Below are 20277 nucleotides of genomic sequence, written 5' to 3'. Positions count from 1 at the left end.
TTAATTTATTTATGGCTGTGTTGCTGCACGCGGGCTTTCTCTAGCTGCCGCAAGCGGGAGCCACTCTTCCTTGCGGTGTGCGGGCTTCTCACTGCGGTGGCTTCTCTTGTTGCGGAGCACGGGCTCTAGGCGCACGGGCTTCAGTAGTTGTGGCTCGTGGGCTTCAGTAGTTGTGGCTCGCGGGCTCTAGAGCACAGGCTCAGTAGTTGTGGCACGTGGGCTGAGTAGTTGTGGCTCACGGGCTCTAGAGCTCAGGCTTAGTAGTAGTGGCACACGGGCCTAGTTGCTTCGCGGCATGTGGGATCTTCCCGGACCAGGGCTCAAACCTGTGTCCCCTGCATTGGCAGGCGGATTCTTAACCCCTGCGCCACCAGGGAAGCCCCACTTAAACTGAGTAGGTTTGGGGTCTTAGTCACATGGGAGAAGGAGGGGGGAGAAGGGTTGAGTGACACTTAGAAACAATGGGCCTGCTACTCCTGTTCAAGGTGGTAAAGGGAGACGCCACAGTTACACGATGCTATCTATCCATGTACCTTCTGGATTCTACTGTGGATGTGTCGGAAACCTTCCCCAAATGTGCCCTCCTCCTCAATCCCCCATGTCAGCAAACTGTGTCCTCTTTAGAGTCTCCCCTCATCAGCCCCCAAGTCCTGTTGGTTCCCACGCCAATGCTCTCCTCCCAGGGCCGGCACCTGTTCTCCCTCCGCCCTTCTCCCGGCCTCTCCATCCACCCATCCACTCTCTGCAGCGCAGCCAGAGAGCTTTCCAAAAGGCAGATCTAATCATGTCCCTCAGCTTAAAACCCTTTGGATCCCCAGAGGATTCTAGATAAAAGGCAAACTATGAAAGCCGGCTAATTACAAAGCTCAGCATCATCGGCTCCACCTCCCCACTTCTCCCCACTTGCCTCCAGGACACACCCCCAGAATTCATCCCAGTTACCCTGCAGGGCCTTTCCTCTGGGGACACTTCTCCTTCCCCTGGCCAACTCCTGGTGACCTTCAGGACTCCGGAACCCCCTCTGCTGCCCCTGTCCTTGCATAGCGTCCTACCATAGCCCAGGCACTGGGACCAAATCGGCTCTTACCCCCGCTCCTCTGCAAACTGGAACCGAGAATCCTGGAGCGCCTTTCATCTGTGTGTCTCATGGTTCCAGCACAGCATCGGGGATCCATCACGGGATGAAGGTCATCCCTTCCCAGGAGGGCAGGAGGCAGGATGGCAATAAGAGAAGAGAGCAAGTCTTTTCAGAAGACTTGACAGACTTGGGACGTCGTGATGGGTTTGTTGGGTGACACTGGGTGGCATGGCTGAAGGGGAGTAGCGCCCAGCAGGAGCCACCTGGCAGAGCTCGCTGCCACCAGCACTCCAGTGCACACGCAGTCACTGGTCCCCAGCCTGTGCCCACAAGCTTCTTTATGAGCATGAATTTGGGCGGGGGACGGTGTTGGCGGACGAAGGGCAGAGGTGGTCCCTCCACCCCCTCAAGCCAGGTTTCCACGCGGCGGCCCAGCCTGCCCTGTGCTCCTGGTTCCCCATTCCCACCTACGAGGCCTCTGGGATCGCCCTGATGGCGCCTGGCGGTGGGGAGGGAAGAAGACCCGCGGGTTAGTCGGTGTGTCCACTCTGGTAGGTCTCCTTGTGAGTCGGGGCTGCAGCCGGGGAAGCAAACAGGATCGAGCTCGGCAAGCTTGCTCGCTTGGGGCCCTGAGGCCTCCCCTAGACCGGCGCTTCCTGCCCCAGGGCCACGCTCTCCCTGCCCGGCTCACCTCCTGTTCGTCTCCCCACACCCGCCCCAGGCTCTCCCCAGCATCCCATAGCTCTTCCTGGATTTTCTGAGCTTCACTGCATGAGGGTTGGGTGGGGAGTAGGTACAACCCCATGAGAGGCAAGGGGTCCCTGCAGAGTGAGGGAGGATGGTTATAGAAGCCAGTAAAAAAGTAAGTGGAGGGGCTTCCCTGGTGGCGCAGTGGTTGAGAGTCTGCCTGCCGATGCAGGGGACACGGGTTCATGCCCTGGTCCGGGGGGATCCCACATGCCGCGGAGCGGCTGGGCCGGTGAACCATGGCCGCTGAGCCTGCGCATCCGGAGCCTGTGCTCCGCAACGGGAGAGGCCACAACGGTGAGAGGCCCGCGTACCGCAAAAAAAAAAAAAAAGGAAGTGGAGGGAAAGATTAGGGGGAGACCATCCCTGAGTGGAAGCTACCATCTGAAGTTCAAGTGCACCTGACAGAAGAATAATAATGGCTAATGCTGAGTGTTCATTTGCTTCATAGCAACTGTGGTGCTAAGTGCTTTAAGCATGAGCTCATCTACTATCCCCATTTTACAGGGGTGAGCACTGAGCCTAAAGAGGTGAAGTAATTTTCCCAGTATAGACAGCAAATACTTGGCAGAGCTGAGATGCAAATTCAGCCTGTGGTTTCCAGAGTCAGACGCTGCCTGAGGTCAAACCCCAACTCCGACCCCTCGCTCTGTGGAAACTTGGGCAAGTTACTGAAGTCTCTGTACTTCTGTTCCCTCATTTGTAAAATGGTGATTAGAACCTACCTCAGGTCCCCACTGAGGAATGAAGTTAATACCTGAAAAGTGCTTGGCAAAGGGCCTGGCACGTGATAAGGAATCCACAGATGTGGTTATGATGAGTCATCGTCATTACCGGGCTGCAGCCCTGGAAGTGGCCAGCTACTGTTCTGCTTGGCTAAGGGGAGCTTAGCTTAGTCACCCTAGTCCAGACACAGAGGGAAACGCCCTGCTAGATTTGCCTTCTTCCTGGAGCCAGAAGATGACACGTGTGTTCTTCTTATCCAGTCACTTGTTTGGAGGCTGAGTGGATGTCACTGGATCCTCAGCGCCGGGACCGAGACCTCCCACACTCCTGGTGGGCTCTAGTATTGCTATCAGGACGAGTGTTACTGATTTTCCCTTTTGCTTCAGGCTCCAGTACACTTCAGACCGTACTGAGCCTGTCTTTATTTAAAAATTTGATATTTTGTTCACGATGGATTTTTTTGCATGAATTTTCATTTTTAAAATATTACTTTAAAACATCTATCTTGATAACTGGCTTTATTGGCAACCCCTTAAATTCTGAGCCTGAGCCAATACCTCACTCACCCTCATCCCAGCCCTGGCCCAAAGGGCTGATTGAGTGCCTCACAGTATGGCAGCTGGCTCCCCCGGAGCCAGTGACCCAAGAGTGAGCAAGGAAGAAGCTGCAATACTTCTTAAAGCATAACCTTGGAAGACACTTCATCACTTCTGCAGTATCCTATTCATCACCCAGGTCAGCCCTGTTCAATACAGGAGGGAGTACATAGGTACATGAACGCCAGGAGACAAGAATCATGGTACCGTCTTGGAGGCTGGCTGCCGTACCAGGTCTCCTGCCCAGAGTCTCAGTGGTTGGGAGAGGCCTCCACAGACTGGAACCAAGTCCTCCCTTCTTTACCACATTTCCCTCTCAGACCCTGAGCAGTACCGACCAGGCTGGGCTACTGGGGCCTGCGTAGGATCCTACTCGCTGGTCCAGGGAGAAGCACCTGACCCAATCAGCCCTCCCCCAGAGTGTCTTAATTTGGGAGAGTGAGTCGATTCCCTGGTGGAAGATGTGACCTGTGGGTTATTATGTCCAGCTGGATGGAAAAATTAGCCATGAGAATCAAGGGAATTCATCCCAGGCCTCAGCTCCCACTGTGCATGAGGCCAAATGACATCTTTGCTCTGCTTTGTCCGTTGTCTGGGTTTTAGAACCAGTAATAAATTCCGGCTTCCTCCCAAGTGTACTTGAGTCAGGCTTCTGTCACTTCGTCACCTCTTTGTCGGTGGCCTTCTGTGGAAGATGATGCTAGGGGGTTGCTTCTCGGAGTCTGGCCAACGCTACCTGCATCCAAATCACGTAGGGCTCTTGTCGAGAATGTCGGTGCCTGGGCCCCGTCACAGCCTCTCGGGGGTGGGTCCAGGACTCTGCAGTCTTCACGCTGAAGCTTGGGGCCCTGCAGTAAGGCAGCAGCCGCTTTCGAGCTTTCCTCTGCCCGGGCCTGCAGCTCCTGGTGGCTGGTGCCTACGTGGACTGAGACGCTCAGGATGGGGAGGGCCCACGAGGGGGATGTGGGTTCACAGCGTAGGACCACGTGGGGCGAGGAGCTGTGGGCACCCAGGCTGAGCTGGGGCCAGAGCCTGAGGTAGGAGGGACCAAGACCCAGGAAGGCGGCTGGGAGGGGAGAAGCTTCTCATTCTCGACGGGTGGTCTTGACAAGTCATGTCAACACACAGCCTGCTTCCCTGCTCCCCCCCACCCCGCCCAGTTAAAAGAGGAGGTTGGCCCAATGATGGCAAAGGTCCCCTCTAGCTACAAAACTCAAGGCCCTGGGAGATGGGTGGTTTCCTTTGCAGAGGTTTGTCCTCAGGGTTGCTTCCTGAGGGGTGGGGACCTGCAGGCACCCTCCCTGGTCGAGGGCTGATCTCTGCTGTTTGTTCACTTCGCTCCTCCGCAGGGGCTGAGGCTCCCTCTGGGAAGCAGGTGCCAAGGAGCCTGGGCACTTCCGGGCTTAGCCTTGTTTCCATAGCACCCAGCCACCCTGCCAGGAAGATGTGGGTTTCTCCTGGTTGACACCCAGAGGACCTTGGCCTCCTCCATTTCCTGCCACAGTGCTGGGTCGCGCAGAGGATGAAGTAGTGGGACATGCAGTAACCTGGGATTTGCAGGTCCCGAACTCAGCCTTTCATTCAGGCCAGTCCTTCTGGAAGTTTGGGCTCCAACCAGCAACAGGGAACTTGTTAGAAATGCAAATGATTGGACCCAACTCTAGATCCACTAAATTCTAGGGGTAGGGCCCAGCCATCTGTGTTTTAATAAATCCCTAGGTGTTTCCGATGCACATGAAGGTTTGAGAACCACTGCTTTATCCGTGTGCCTTGGACTCTGCCAGTGTCAGCACTGAATGTCTTGAGTCCCAGAAACCTTTCAGTTTCCGGCAAACCGGGATGGTTGGTCACCCCAGCTTTAGGTCCTTTGTTTCATTTTCTGTTGCTGTGAAACAACACCGCCCCCAGAATAGAGTGACCCAAAACAGTATTATTTTGTTAATGAATCTGCAACTTGGGCAGGGCCAGCCCATCTCTGCTCCACTCTGTGTTAGCTGAACCGCTCAACGTCTGGGGTTTGCTGCGTCATCAGAAGGTCTGGCTCCTGGGACTTCCCTGGCGGTCCAGTGGTTAAGACTCCGTGCTTCCACTGCAAGGGGGCATAGGTTCGATCCCTGGTCGGGGAACTAAGATTCCACATGCTGCACGGCGCAGCCATAGAAGGAAAAGAAAAAACAAAAAAGTAAAAAGGTCTGGCTCCTGTGCTGAGACTGGAATAGTGAGGCCCTTGGCATCTCTGGCTACACGTGGTCCCTCCAGCCTGGTGGCTTCAGGGTAGATGGCCTTTTACCTGCCGATCAGGAATCCCAGGGGGCATGTCCCAAAAGAGAGAATACAAACGGGAAGCCTGTTGGGCTTCCCTGGTGGTGCAGTAGTTAAGAATCCGCCTGCCAATGCAGAGGACATGGGTTCAAGCCCTGCTCTGGGAAGATCCCACATGCCACGGAGCAACTAAGCCCGTGCGCCACAACTACTGAGCCTACGCACTAGAGCCCGCGAGCCACAACTACTGAAGCCCACGTGCCACAACTACTGAAGCCCACGCACCTAAAGCCCGTGGTCCACAGCAAGAGAAGCCACCGCAATGAGAAGCCCGCACACCGCAACGAAGAGTAGCCCCCGCTCGCCCCAACTAGAGAAAGCCCGTGCGCAGCAAGAGACCCAACTCAACCAATAAATAAATAATAAAAATTTTTTAAAAACTCCAAAAAACAAATGGGAAGTCTGTCATCAGAGAACATCACTTCCGAAGCAGTCACAGGCTTCCCAGATTCCAGGGGAGGAAACAGACCCCATGCTCCACGGAGGGTGTGACGTCACCCCGTGTGGCGGGAGATGCTCGTCCGCAGTCAGGAAACCCACTTAGCCACACCTTGTCTCCTGCCCCAGCACAGAAAGTTAAGGGAAGGGAACCCTGATCAGCCAGAGTCCATTCTTCCTCCCTGCTTCCTTCTTCCGACTCTACAAAGTTCATCACACCTACAGTATGCTAGGAACTGGGGCTGGAGGCTATTGTTTCTCTGCAAATTCATTTACTATTTAAAGAGTCAGGCCTGAGCTCCAGTGCTGGGAACCTGGGGCAGCTTCAGACGCTGGGAGTGGAGCAGCCTGGAGACTGCTAGGGGGGCTGAGCAGCAGGGTGGGCTCCGAACTTAGGGACGGTGAGGGGGTGGGAGAGAGAAGAGGGAGGGAAGGAAGGAGGGAGAGAGATTCTGCTATTGCTGCTACTGCTGCTGCTGCTTTGAAGCTTTTCTGGGCAAATGGCGAATTATCCCACGCAGATGAGGCCTTTAGGTGTTTCAAAGCACCTTCCCTCACGTCATCCTATTTGATTCCAAATGGACCATTAGAGCAGTGGCATAACAAATTGCAATTTGTCCAGTGTCAATTTCCTACCTGGCGGTGAGCTCCTTTGTGGGGCAGGACTGTCTACAGCCACCTCGAACCTTCAGTGGCCAACAGAGAGAATCCTTGTGCCATCCGATCCCATATTTTCTCCAGGAGGTGGGTTCCTCTGCAGGTACTAGCAATGTGGAACACGGGGCTGTATTGCTGGAACTCCCGCCCCGCCCCGCCCCGTCCCGCCCCCGGCCACTGCAAGCGCTGTCTAAACTTGTATCAATGACAAGAAAGCAGCCCCTCCCCTGGGCTGTCACGGCCAGTCCCACAGCCTAATTGCAGCCCTCCGGGCCCGGCTTAAGCTGTGGAACCATTCACGGCTGCCCCGCTCCCCACCGCGCGACCTGCAAGGTGTTTAAGTGAGGCAGCTGGTGCCTTAGGAGAATCTTCACCTGTCTTCTAGGGGCGAAGGGGTCAGACGCTGGAACCACTTCTCCTGCAGCGACTGGGGCTTCCGAAGCCCAGGCCTCGTCTTACTGGCTTTGGCGCCATCTAGTGGACATGTCTGCGCCCCCACCCCCGCACCCCACCCCGGCCCACAGACCTTTCTATAGCCCAGAAGCAAAACCAGCGACCTACCTGGCCACACGGGTGCCTCTGGACTTTTTGAGTCCCAAATCCACAGGCCAGCTGCTCTCCCACGTGGCTTAGCGTGCAGTGGGGTGCCTGCTGGATGCCAAGTCAACACTTCTTCCCCTGAGATGGGCAGGGATTCACACGGAGACTCTCCCCTTCAAATCCCATCCCTGCACTCAAACGTGTGCACAAAAGTGCTCATAACTAGAGCAGAATGAAACAACCCAAATGTCCATCGAGACGGTGAACACTGTAGGAAAAAGAAATATGAGGGGCAGAGGGAAAGGTTAGCAGCTGGCAAGAAAGTGGCATCCTGTCAATCAAGGCTCACCTTCTCCTGTTCCAGAAATTGCCTCAGGGAGAGAAAAGTAAAATAGGAAGAAAACTAACTTTCTTTTCAAAATAGAAAGGGGAGGGAATTCACCAGCGGTGCAGTGGTTAGGACTCAGCACTTTTACTGCCATGGGCCAGGGTTCAATCCCTGGTCGGGGAACTAAGATCCCATAAGCCACGTGGTACAGCCAAAAAAAAAAAAAGGCCAAAAACAAAACAAGTAAGATAGGAAGGGAAAATATTTTGAATGAGATTAGCACAAGTAAGAGACTATGCCTGCAATGGGAAACGCTGAAATGAGAAACAAATCAGGTGCTCCTTTCATCCAGCAGTCATCAGGAATTTACTGTTGCAGCTGCAGTAATGGGAAGTTCAAAGATTTCTTTTTTTAATTTTATTTATCTTTTTTTTTTTTTGGCTGAGTTGGGTCTTTTGTTGCTGTGCGCTGGCTTTCTCTAGTTGTGGCGAGCGGGGACTAATCTTCGTTGTGGTGCGCGGGCTTCTCATTGCGGTGGCTTCTCTTGTTGCGGGGCGCGGGCTCTAGGCGCGTGGGCTTCAGTAATTGTGGCACGTGGGCTCAATAGTTGTGGCTCGTGGGCTCTACAGCGCAGGCTCAGTAGTTGTGGCGCACGGGCTTAGTTGCTCCGCAGCATGTGGGATCTTCCCAGAGCAGGGCTCGAACCTGTGTCCCCTGCATTGGCAGGCGGATTCTTAACCACTGCGCCACCAGGGAAGCCCCAAGTTCAAGATTTTTAATTTCCCTCTTAGAGAGTGATAGAAAAACCAAATGAGAATGCTCATAGCTCTCTCAATCATAACTTCCCACTTTCATCTCCTTCTCCCTTTCTAGCTTCCCATCCAATTGTGTTTAATGTTTAGAAGAAAAGGTAACCACCTTTCGAAGACATCCATGCAGGTACACTCAGGATTGGAGAAGTGTGCTACAAGCTGGCAGGTGGTCCAGCAGGTGCTGGAGGGCGTTCCCAAATGCTTTTGGAAAAGCCAATGAACCCCTTTGATCAAGACCTTCTTTGTTTTTGCTTTGGTTTTTGGTTTGAGTTTTAACCCCACCTCGTGGCTTCTGGGACCTCAGTTCCCAGACCAGGGATGGAACCCAGGCCATGGCAGTGAAAGCTCTGAATCCTAACCACTAGACCACCAGGGAACTCCCGATCAAGACTTTGTTTTAATTTTAAAACAAAAATACTGATATTTCATCCTCCCAACTCACGGGGATTTTATGGGGATTCAACCTGAGAGGGATCGAAGCATTTTCAAAGGTGGGGGAATTCCCTGGCAGTCCAGTGGTTAGGACTCTTCACTGTCACTTCTGAGGGCCCGGGTTCGATCCCTGGCTGGGGAACTAAAATCCCATAAGCTGCATGGCACAGCCAAAAACAAAACATAAAAACATTTTCAAAGGTGGGACAGAACTGCAAGAAATAAATGACCCAAACAGGGAAGGGGGAAAGTCACTCTTTTCAGAGCGTGTCGTCCTAGGATGGCTGTTAAGGGGGTAGAATTATAAAAAGCATCAAGGTGAGGACTGGGGCATCGGTCTGGATCTTCTGGTGACTCTCATGGCGTCTTAAGCAAGGCCCTTTCAATTCACTGGCTATGTTTTCCGTAACTTTCAGTAAGATCATCTGGTTATAATAGAAAAAAAGAGATGGTGAACACTGATTCTATGGAATGTTATGTAGTGGCTAAAAGGAGTATGCAGGACTGGAAACATCTTCAACAAGCATATCACAGATCAACATATACAACACAATTCCAGTTACTAAAAGAGACCAACCGAAACCTGACCTACGGTTTACACATCAGTTTGAAAATGTATAGGAGGACAGGTCAGGACACACGGCCTGGTGAGGGGGGGATGGGGAAGAGTGAAGGAGGCCTTTCGTTTTACACACCTTTACTGTACATCTTTTTCAGTGTTTAAGAGGTAAATAAACAAACAAAAACCTTCTGTTGCCAGTAACTGAGTCCCTGCTGCTCTCGCAAAAGGAACAGCCGGCTCCCCAGTGGCTCTGCCCGCCTCCCATCAGCATGTCTTTCTCAGCCTCACACCTGGCAATTGAAAACACGCTCTGGCTGTGGCTGCCAGCCCCTCCCCACGACATCATCCCCAGCCAGGGGGCAACTTCAGAAGCTTATGTGGTCCGGCTGCTCCTGTTGAAGACCCTTCACAGCTCTCAGTAGCTGTGAACACTTGGTGGGCTGTCAGCGTCCACACCGCCTTCCCACTGGGGGCAATCCGCATTGTGCAGGGCCTTTCCTCTCACTTCAGAGGCTGAAGGGCTCCAGCTCTCACCTCCCCCTCTCCTGGGCAGCTGGGGTGCAGAGCACAGACCAGGCTTGGACAGTGGGAGCTCCCCCAGGAGCAGAGCCTACAGCTGAGTAATGGCAGCAGGGGCTGAGTCCAGCGGTGCTGCAGCCCAGTGGTGGCATCGGCTAACTAGGCTCCCTTGGTCCCTCTTTGTTTTCTGAGCCCCGGTCCCCTGACTCCCAGGCAGCTCCTCGAGCTCCTAGTTCCCTCCCCGTAACTCCTTTTGGGAGTCCCTTTCGAGTGTCACAGGTACCTCACTGTGTGAGGGACCCTGATAAGTGTGATAACCTGTGGTCCACGCAGCTGCTGCAGCAAGAAGTTGCATCACGACCCAGATGTTTAGAGTCAGCAAATGTGCCATTCTAAAGGCAGTTCCTACAACCACAGCAGATGACTTTGCTGGGTTTTCAAGGTATATATGGGAACAGGAAGGGCTTGGTGAGCTCCCACTTGGGCCTTTCCTGGCCTGGCAGGGCCTCACCTGGAAAGGCCAACCACGGCCACCACCACTGAGCACCCCTCAGGGAGGAGCTGGAGAGACGAGCAGCCGGATTGGGCAAACATTTGCTGGTGATGTGTCCTCTGTGGGTGCTGCCAAGTCAACTGTCACTTTTACAAGCAGTAAAGCTCCAGCACTCAGAGGGGCCACTTCCCAGGTGCCCTCCTCACCCTCTGAGACCCTCAGACCCTCCTCAGACCCATCCCCCGCCCGGCCAACCTTCTCCAACCCAGACACAACCTGGAGCCCCTCTCCTCCAGGCGGCTCCTGACTGCCCTGCAAAGCCCCTGGGCTGCCGGGCTCAAAACAGTCCCCTCAGATCTTTCCAGTCCTCTCTGCTCAGCCGGAGTTCACGCAGCTCAAGTCCCACCTCCATCCTGCAGCAGACACTTAGACAGTTATTTATGGAGCCCCTACCATGTGCCAGGTTCTGGAGCGTGCCTAACTCGTCCCCCATCGCCCCCGGCTCTGAATCTTCCAGCAGCGCCCGGCTTCTGCACCACCTTCCGCTGCTCCCCGGGAGAGCCCTGTCTATCCAGCTTCTGTCCCCGGACTGGAAGGCAAGGCCTGACCGCTACACTCGCTGAATCCTCCCCTCCCCTGCCTGGGCTGCAGCCGCCCCTCAAGTAAGTGCTTGTCTTCTCAAGGCAGCACCTAGGAGCTGGGACCAAATCCCCAGAAGCAGCAGCAGCAGCAAACCATCTTCTCCCAGTTCTGATTTCACAGTCCAGGAAGCGGCGCCTCTGACTGGGCTCTGCAAATAAAGGCGATTTTTAAAAACCAGAGGGTGCTGGGGATTTAGCCAGCAAACTGCCTCCCGCACAGCGACTGGGACGGCCCTTCCCCGCCTCCGGGCCTGGACCCCCCAGGGATAGGGCGCGGGGGCGGGAGGGGTGCGGCTCCCACGTCTGCGGGAGGCTCACGCTGGCCCCGCAGACCTGGGTTCGGGTCCTGGCCGTGCCGTGTGACGAGCAACCAGTCACCTCCCCTCCTAGAGAAGGTTTTCTCGGCGGCCGAGACGGGCGATCACATTCCCCTGCTTTTCTCACCCGCGAGGGCCGAGGCGGGGGAGGCGGCGGGCACCGGGCGGGCGGAGTCGCAGGGGCGGAGGGGCGGGGCTCGGCGGCGGACAAAGGGCGGCTGACGCGGCGGGCCAGCCTAGCCGGCTGGGCCCGGACCGGGATGGGGGTGGGGTGGGGGAGTGTCATTCTTGCCCCCCGCCCTGCCCGGGGGCCCCGCAGCCGCGCCCCTCAGCGGGTGGCCCGAGCGGAACCGCGCGCCGCCGCGACAATAGCCACCATTTCCGCTCGGCGCGGCTTCCCCTGGCTTCTGCCCACGGGCCCCGAGCGCCTGAGCGCCTCCCTCTCGTTTTATAGACCAGGTGTCCCTGTCGATTTCATTGATTTTACAGAAGTTCGGTTTTACCCCAAACGTGCTTCCTTTTTGTGGAAAAGGGGAAGCGGGCGCGAGGCCCGGACGCCGCTTCATGAGGGGGGTTCTCGGCCGCTGTCGCCCCCGCCCGGCGGTGGCGGCGCGGGGGACCAGCGCTCCCGCTTCCGCCCGCGGCGGCCACCAGAGGGCGCGCGGCGCCGTCCCCTGGTTCTCCCGCGCCCCGGCCGCCGAGACCCGGCAGAGCGCGCGACCCAGGCTCGGGCCGGGGGACTCCGAGGTCCGCGGCGGGCGGGCCACCCCGCTCCTGCGTAGGGCAGCGGGGACGTTCTGGCGGAGGGCGACCGGCCTGGTCTGGCGGGGAAGGGCCTGGAGGGGGTGTGTGTGCCTTAAGGGATAATCGCGCAGACCCTGTCCCGGCCCGAACCTCCTGAGGCCACCAGAGAACCAAGCTCGGTCGCCGTGTGACCCTCGGGGCAGGTGTTGGCCCTCCTGGGGACTCGGTTTTCCGCCTGTGGACGGAGAATGAGAACTGCCCCTCTGCGTGCGGGGCGCGGTTGCGAGGCACCCCGAGGCCACCCGAGAGGGGCCCGGCGGGTGGGCTTTCCCAGAGCGGCACGGACGAAGTGGTACAAACTGCCTCGTTATTGCATTTAAAATCGAAAGTGGGTGAGAGTGGGAGCCAGGTCCTCTCATTCCCAGGTGCACCTACCCCCCCGGCGCTGTGATGTGGTCGCTACTCACTACCAGCCTGCGCAGTGCCGAGCAGCCCTTCCTTTGAGCACACTCCGTCCAGGGAAATCTGGCATCAGCTTAACAAAGGGATTCCTCCCCTTACAAGATCACTTGCAGTGGGATTTCTCTCAATGAATAAGTTGTAGGAAAGTGTCCCTTGTAAATAGAATATCTATAACAGCCCAGGGGACTTGAAAAGTAACCCTTTTGTAGAACAAATACTTCCCTGGTAATAACAGATACAGGGCCAAGGGCGGGCATGTGATGGGGGAGCTGACTCAGGGCTCAACCGATAGATGCCCTGACCTGCTGCTTGGGGTCAGTTCTTTCCCACTCGCTCTGTAGCCGGGATTCTGCCTCACCTGGCCTGGGGATACTAAAGCTGGGCCCCTTCCTGCCTCAGTTTCCCCTCCTGACCCCACCTGCTCCCCCCTCCCCCCTCAGGACAGATTATATGGCTGCTCCATGTGCCTCTGCGGGAAGAGACCTAGAGGCCACACGGGGAGCAGCTTCACTGGCCAGCCAACCCATGTGTGCTGACCAGGGCCTCCCACCCTGCCTGGGTGCTCCTCTTGGGGACTCTGGCTTGGGGACACCCACCCATTCCCTACTCCCACCCACAGAATTCCTGAACTCAGTGGAGCATCTCTCTGGATGCTGGTGGATGGAGGAGACGGCATCTCGGGCTCCAGGACGTCGTGTGAGGTGTGGACCATCTCTTGGTCCACCAGCCCCAGGCCATCCTGCTGCAAGGAAAGACCCAGCCACCCAGCGTTGGGCAAGGAGGTGACACAAGCCTTCTTCTTCCCTGGGCCATTTGGTGCTGGGCAGAGGCCGACCATTAGCAGATAGCACTGCTCACTCGCTGCTTTTAAACCCTCTGACCTTTGTGAATTTTTCGTCAGGCGAACACACAGGCGCTCACCTCCCTTGGCTGGGGAGAGGCAGAGCCAATGAAAGTCAGGGTTTCCCATTTAGGGAAACCACCCACCACCCCAGCAGCGCTGGGCCTCCCTGGCCAGAGGGCAAGGGCCAAGCCTGGGAAACCTGTGGGGAGGGGCACACGACCTGGGGCCTCAGGGAGGAACCACCGGACTGCCTTCACCATGGCGGCCCCCTCCCCTCCTCCGCAACTGGGGCGGGCTTAGAGCCTATTCAGCAGCGATGGGCTCCATCCCCTGGGCAGCATGTGAAGAAGGCACCTCAGGAAGCAGATTTCAGTCATTGTTTTCTATTTATTCTTCACTTAATTGTTCTACACACAGTTCCTGACACGTTTTTTTTTTAAAATTATTATTATCTTTAACATCTTTATTGTTGACACCTGTTTTGAATCAGGCCCTCCAGTAGAGGTGGGGGTGGAGACCTAAACCATATTTCTTTTTATTAAAAATTTATTTATTTTATTTTGGCTGCGTTGGGTCTTTGTTGCTGTGCGTGGGCTTTCTCTAGTTGAGGCGAGCATGGGCTACTCTTCGCTGCGGTGCGCGGACTTATTGCAGTGGCTTCTCTTTTAGTGGATCACGGGTTCTAGGCGCGCAGGCTTTAGTAGTTGTGGCACGTGGGCTCAGTAGTTGTGGTTCACAACTTAGTTGCTCCGCGGCATGTGGGATCTTCCCAGACCAGGGCTCGAACCCGTGTCCTTTTAATTGGGAGGCAGATTCTTAACCACTGCGCCACCAGGGAAGTCCAAACGTATTTCTTAAAATATGTATTATTTATTTATTTTCCTTATTTTTTTGGCTTCGTCGGGTCTTAGCTGCAGCACACGGGATCTTTGCTGAGGTGTGCGAGACCTTTTTGTTACTGCGTGCGGTCCCTTTGTTGCGGCGCTCAGGCTTCTCTCTAGCTGTGGTATGCGGGTGTTCTTTTCTCTAGTTGTGGCACCTGGGCTCCAGGGCACGTGGGCTCTGTAGTTTGCGTCACACAGGCTCTCTAGTTGAGGCACGTGAGCTCAGTAGTTGTGGTGCATGGGCTTAGTTGCCCCGCAGCACGTGAGATCTTAGCTCCCCGAACAGGGATCGAACCCGCATACCCCACGTTGGAAAGCAGATTTTTTACCACTGAACCACTAGGGAAGTCCCCCCAAAACATATTTTTATAGGATTCATGGAGAGTGTTTCTTACTTCCTGATACTGAAGCGAAGAACTCTGACTTCACCACTTATCAGCTGTGTGACCTGGGGCAAGTCACTCAACCTCTCTGAGACTCAGTTTCTTCATCTGAAAAGTGAGACTAAGGGCACCTTGGTCGGATACCTCCACTATGAGTCTTGGCCATAAAGCTGTGAGAGGTCCCTGTAGAACTTTCTCTGGCCACAGTAGAAAGACAGCCTGAGGCTCTGGGGGTGGAGGTTAGCTCAGACCCTCCTCCCCGAAGGCCCTTGGTCTCCCTCCATCTTCCCTTCCCCGCCAGGGCTCCTCCAGCCCACCAAGCCTCCTCATCAGTCTCTTCCCTACTGTCTGGAGACATGCAAGCGTGTGCCGCCTGCGTGATTGGTAATTGATTGACTGAATGCCAAGGACCACCAAGGACCCCTGACCAGGACAGGGGAAGATATCCCACGATGAAAGAAAGGGGTCCTCCAGCTCCCCCAAGTCAGGAGGCCCCCCCACATCCCAGCTCTGCCTCTGGTGGCTGTGTGTCCTCCTTTCAGGGCCTTACCCCATCCCATGAGGGTCCGCTCTTCACACCTCCCTGTAGTCAGCCATCAGCCAGGAGAATTCGTCTGGACCCTTCATCTCCTTCCTTAGAAATACACCCCCCCACCCAGGAAAATTCCCTATCACAGCAGGAAGGGCTACCCATCCTCCTCCCGGCTTCCTCCCCACCAGAGTAGCCCCCCCACCCCCCCGACCCCCACCCCGGCAGCCAGGATTCCTGGCCTTTAAGAAAAAGCTGATGTCTCCCCTCCCCTGCCTCTCCCTTTCCTCCCTCTCCTCCTCTGCCTTCCTGCATGCAGTGGGCAGCAGCCCAAGGTCAGAGGGGAGACAGACACCACAGGCCTGCTGTCCCCCACAGCAATTCTAATCACCACAGGCCTGCTGTCCCCCACAGCAATTCTAATCACCTTGATGAGCCTAAACAGAGGCCGCCAGAGGCGAGGAGACTTGCGTGGGGCTGGCACCATCGAGAAGACACACGGTTCAGCTCACCCACATTCATCACCATTATTCTTCACCTCCTCTCTGTTATTGTCAGGGGCTTCTTTAATGAACCTTCTAGCAGACAGTTGATGCTACTCCTCCAAGAAGCGACATTCCCCTGCTGAAATGACCATCTGATGAGGGAGAATTCCCTCCTCCCGCCCACTTCTGACCTAGTTCTGCAAACACTAAAAGTCATCTGGAATACAGCTGGCATTTGCCCCCCACCCAAAGGGCAAGAGAGGAGCCCTCCCCCCAGGGACAGGGTTCTGTCCTCAGGAGCTACATGGTGGAGGGGGTCAGGTGGACCCAGTGTGGAGAGATTTCCCAATACTTGGGGTCCCTGACCAGCTGGAGCGGAAGGGGAGAGGGCTTTGGGACACACCGGAAGGATGAGTCGATGCCCTGCCAGTCCCAAGAAAGGGAGGGCGTCTATGCTTCCAGGGAGATGAGATGTGCGTGAGGCCACCAGCACCTCTCCTCACTGGGGCAGCCAGAGCTATGGGACGCAGAGGAAATGGGGAGCAGGGATACCATCCTGTCTGGGCCCAAGACGGGCCCCAAGCATCACACTAGTGCCTTGAGAAGGTCAGGAGGAGCTTGATGGTGGGACCCAGGCAGCTGCAGGTCATGCTGTTCAACAAGAGGGACATCCCCAGCCCTGGGTCGGCAGTGAACAGTGTCGCAGCTCTCCACTCCCTTGCACCTGCTTAGGGCTCTCCCCCCTCTCAGGGGCCCTCTCCACTAGCCCCCAGGCCTCTATCCCACCTCGGTCCCTCCCAGTTCATTCTCCCCTGTGCTCCCTCCAAGCCAACTTGTCAAGGCCCAGCCTCCTGTTGCTGGTTCCTCCCAGCCTCTCCCAGGCCCTCAGACCCACTCTGGCCCTGCCCTCACTGACCTTGGCTGTAACTGCTATCCACACCCAAGAAGCTAGCGCTCATGTTGCCTTGTGGGGTCTTGTCCTCATGGCACATCCAGATGGGGGCAAAGACTACATTCTGAGAGCTTCCCATTCTGAGAGCTTAGCTTCACGGACCTCCAGTGAAAACAACGGGCTTTGGGGACTACAGTTACAATCCTGGATCAGCCCTGTGATGGTTTTTAAATGTGTTCACAAGTGCTTTGGCATATCTCCCTTCCAAAGATGGAGCAAAATCCCCTCCCCTCGAGTGTGAGCTGGACTTAATAACTTGCTTATAACGAATTGGATGCGGTGGAAGTGGCATGTGACTTCCGAGACAAGGTCATAAAGGGCATTGCAGCTTCCCCGTGACACCCCCCACCTCCCAGATCACTGGCTCTAGGGGAGGCCAGCCAGCATGTTGTGAAGCAGCTTCGGAGAGGCCCGTGTGCGGGTAGCTGAGGCCTCCCACCAGCAGCAGCACTAACTTGCCAGCCACGTGAGTCAGCAGCCTTGGAAGCAAACTCGCCAGCCCCACTCGAGCCTTCAGATGACTGCAGCCCCGGCTGACATCTTGACTCTAATTTCATGAGAGATCCTGAGCCAGAATGAAGCTGCTCCTGAATTTCTGAGCCACATAAAATGTGAGTGGTAATAAATGTGCATTGTTTCAAAGCGACTGAGCTTTAGGGTACTTTATTATCCAGCAGCATAAAACCAATAAAGCCACTTACAGGCTGAGTGTGCTTGAGGGTTCTGAGTTTCAGTTCCCTTATCTGTAAAATACAGATCCTAGATGTACCTCACGGAGTTTTGAAAGGATTAGAAATAAGACATGTTAACACGATGCAGCAGGCCCCTAATATGCGGTAGCTGAATATTAAATAATGTTGATCCCCTGTCTGCCCATCCCTTCCACAAACACGCACTGGGTTCTTGATGGACAAGGCAAGTCCTGCTACAGTCGAGACAGTACTGCCTCCAGGGCTGGGACTGGAGGTGCCCCTGACAGGTGGACCCATAATCCCGCTGGCAGGGAAATGTTTGGCGTGTAGCGGGGAGCTGAAACCTTTCCGCTGGAACACAGAGCTGAGTCTGCCTTTACAGACAGGAGCAGGGCTGCTGGGGCCTGGGAATGGAGGGAGTTTGTCCCTGAATACCTTTTTTGTGCCTTTTGAATTTTGAACTATGTGAATGTATCATCTACCTGACAAGTAAATAAGTCAAATACTTATAAAAAGTGAGGCATAGAGGGCTTCCCTGGTGGTCCAGTGGTAAAGAATCCACCTTCCAATGCAGGGGACGCGGGTTCGATCCCTGGTCAGGGAACTAAGATCCCACATGCCGCGGGGCAACTAAGCCCGCAGGGCAACTAAGCCCACGTGCCACAGCTACTGAGCTCATGCTCACCTCAACTAGAGCCCACGTGCCGCAAACTATAGGGCCCATGTGCTCTGGAACCCGCGAGCCACAACTACAGAGCCCATGCACCCTGGAGCCTGTGCACCACAACTAGAGAAGAGAAAACCAGGACGCCACAACTAGAGAGCCCGCACACAATGACAAAGAGCCCACACGCCTCAACGAAAGATCCCGCACGCCTCAATGAAGATCCCGCGTGCCACAACTGAGACCCGATGCAGCCAAAAAAAAAAAAAAAAAAAGTGAGGCATAACAAAAACAAAAAATAAATAAATCACAACAGAGTAACGTATTGTGAAAAAAAGTAAGGCAACAGCCCCACATGGAGTTACTTATGCTAGGCCCGATGTCACCAATCCGAGACTTAATTACAGTTTCGGCTCTCCCAGAAATGGAATCTTAAACCAGTCCATCAGGAAACACCCAGTCGGCACTAGTGAGGTCATCTGCCTGGCAGAGCCCTGCCATTCCCTAAAAGTGACCTTGTCATAGCCAACCTGCTTTTCGGCCTCGTATAACTATTCCTGCTCCCTTCTATAAAAGCCTTCCCTTTTGTACAGCTCCTCAGCCTCGTGTAACTACTCCTGCTCCCTTCCGTAAAAGTCTTCCCTTTTTAACATCCTCTGCTAGACTGGATGCTGCCCAATTTGAATTGGTTTTTGCTCAAATAACTTAAAATGTTTAATGTGTCTCAGTTTCTCTCTTAACAATACAAATCTTAGAAAATCCACCAATGAAAGGACCAAAGTGTGATGATCCAGGCAGGGTTCAGTGGTGCTGGATGGAATGCGGGGGGCATACAGAGAGCAGGGGGAGCGAGAGGGGGAGACAGAAGCAAGGGAAGCCAGGCACCCCCTCAGCCTTCGGGGCCCAGTGTCCCCCCACCCACACTCCCCCCCCCACTCCCCCTCTGCTCCCAATCAGCCTCCTGCCCCCCTCGGCTAAGACACCCAGGGGACTGTCCTAGAGCTAGTCAACTTACGCGGCTCCCTTCCCCACCTGAGCCCTGAGCTTCTGATACCTGAGAACCATATCCTGTGGTCTCTTTCCTCCGGGCCTGACCCGCTTACTGGTGAAGGGGAGGAGAAGTGAGAAGGCCGTGTAGAATTGGCTGGGAGCAGAAGTCTTCACTTTTCTGTGAGGGCAGGAAGACCCCAGCTGTCCCCTCAGTACCTCAGCAGTGGAGCTCAGGCCTCTGGGCTGCGCCTGAGGTCCGAGCACAGGCATCCTTCTTGGTCATGGCAATAAGGGACCTAACACTGGTGACCGGGGCACTCCGGGCCCTGGAGGAAGAACAAGGAGGGCTCTTCTCATCAGTGTGTAGTCTTCCTCACATCCTTTGTGGTCTGGAGGCTGCCTGCAGGCCCAAGGCTGCACCACTCCAGAGAGACCCGAGACAGCCCTGGCTCTCCACACATCCTTGGCCGAATGCATGCCTTGCACGCATGTGGAAGAGACACAAGAGGGCCTGGCAGAAGGTAAAGGCGGGGTCAAACTTGCACAACTGCCTGGACTTTGAATGCATTCCCCTGACCTACACACAGATCCATCGGCGAAGGGTGGAAGCCTTACTGGTCAAAAAGTGTGGGCATAACCTCTGACCAATCACTGGCTCACAGGGACAGCCTCCAGACAGGCCAGATTCAACATCAAAACAATCTAGGGGCAGGACAGGAATAAAGACGCAGATGTAGAGAATGGACCTGAGGACATGGGGAGGGGGAAGGATAAGCTGGGACGAAGTGAGAAAGTGGCATGGATATATATACACTACCAAGTGTAAAATAGATAGCTAGTGGGAAGCAGCCGCATAGCACAGGAAGATCAGCTCAGTGCTTTGTGACCACCTAGAAGGGTGGAATAGGGAGGGTGGGAGGGAGATGCAAGAGGGAGGAGATATGGGGACATATGTATATGTATAGCTGATTCACTTTGTTATAAAGCAGAAACCAACACACCATTGTAAAGCAATTATACTCCAATAAAGATGTTAAAAAATTTTTAAAAATTAAAAAAACCCCAAAACATCAAGACAAGAAGTAGAAATGGAGTAGAGAGAGCAGTAGCTGCACACTGCAGGGAGACAGACTCCACAGAATTGGTCTGAGCAAGCCCATACACAAACACACCCAGCAATAACAAGGGCGGGCAGCAAGGGTGGGGTGGGGTCCAAGTCCAGAGCCGCTACAATATATGACCTCCAATAGCCACATGTCAATAAAAAAAAAAAAAAAATACAGGATATGCAAAGAAACAGAAAAGTGTGCCCTGTAATCTGAAAAAAAGGCGTCACTAGAAATTCACTGAGGGGGCCCAGATGTTGGGCTTCGTGTCTCTCCTTCCCTCCCTTTCTCTCTGTTCCAATTTCCAGGGAAGAGCCTGATCGGGCCAGGTGTC

The 20277-nt window shown here is 54.9% G+C and overlaps 2 long non-coding RNA genes across 3 annotated transcripts; both read right to left on the bottom strand.

The window, feature by feature from the left end:
• Window positions 1-295: 295 nt before the first annotated feature.
• LOC113628576 (uncharacterized) lies at window positions 296-11350 on the bottom strand. Of its 2 annotated transcripts, none has more exons than XR_003436148.1 (5): window positions 11225-11350; window positions 8907-11040; window positions 7126-7372; window positions 6544-6670; window positions 296-1194 (listed from the first exon to the last, which is right to left on the bottom strand). It is a non-coding gene; the product is annotated as an uncharacterized LOC113628576 (long non-coding RNA). The 2 variants fall into 2 exon arrangements; XR_003436149.1 differs by lacking the exon at window positions 296-1194 and adding an exon at window positions 3053-5288.
• Window positions 11351-14341: 2991 nt separating this feature from the next.
• Window positions 14342-19620, bottom strand: LOC113628574 (uncharacterized). The gene is made up of 3 exons (XR_003436147.1): window positions 18902-19620; window positions 15482-15678; window positions 14342-15159 (listed from the first exon to the last, which is right to left on the bottom strand). It is a non-coding gene; the product is annotated as an uncharacterized LOC113628574 (long non-coding RNA).
• Between the last annotated feature and the right edge of the window lie 657 nt (window positions 19621-20277).

Source organism: Aethalodelphis obliquidens, unplaced genomic scaffold (genome assembly GCF_003676395.1).
Source record: "Aethalodelphis obliquidens isolate GAN/ISIS:26980383/991018 unplaced genomic scaffold, ASM367639v1 scaffold24, whole genome shotgun sequence".
Taxonomy (NCBI): domain Eukaryota; kingdom Metazoa; phylum Chordata; class Mammalia; order Artiodactyla; family Delphinidae; genus Aethalodelphis; species Aethalodelphis obliquidens.
Note: the sequence above shows the minus strand (reverse complement) of the source record. Positions and strands in the feature narration are given on the sequence as shown.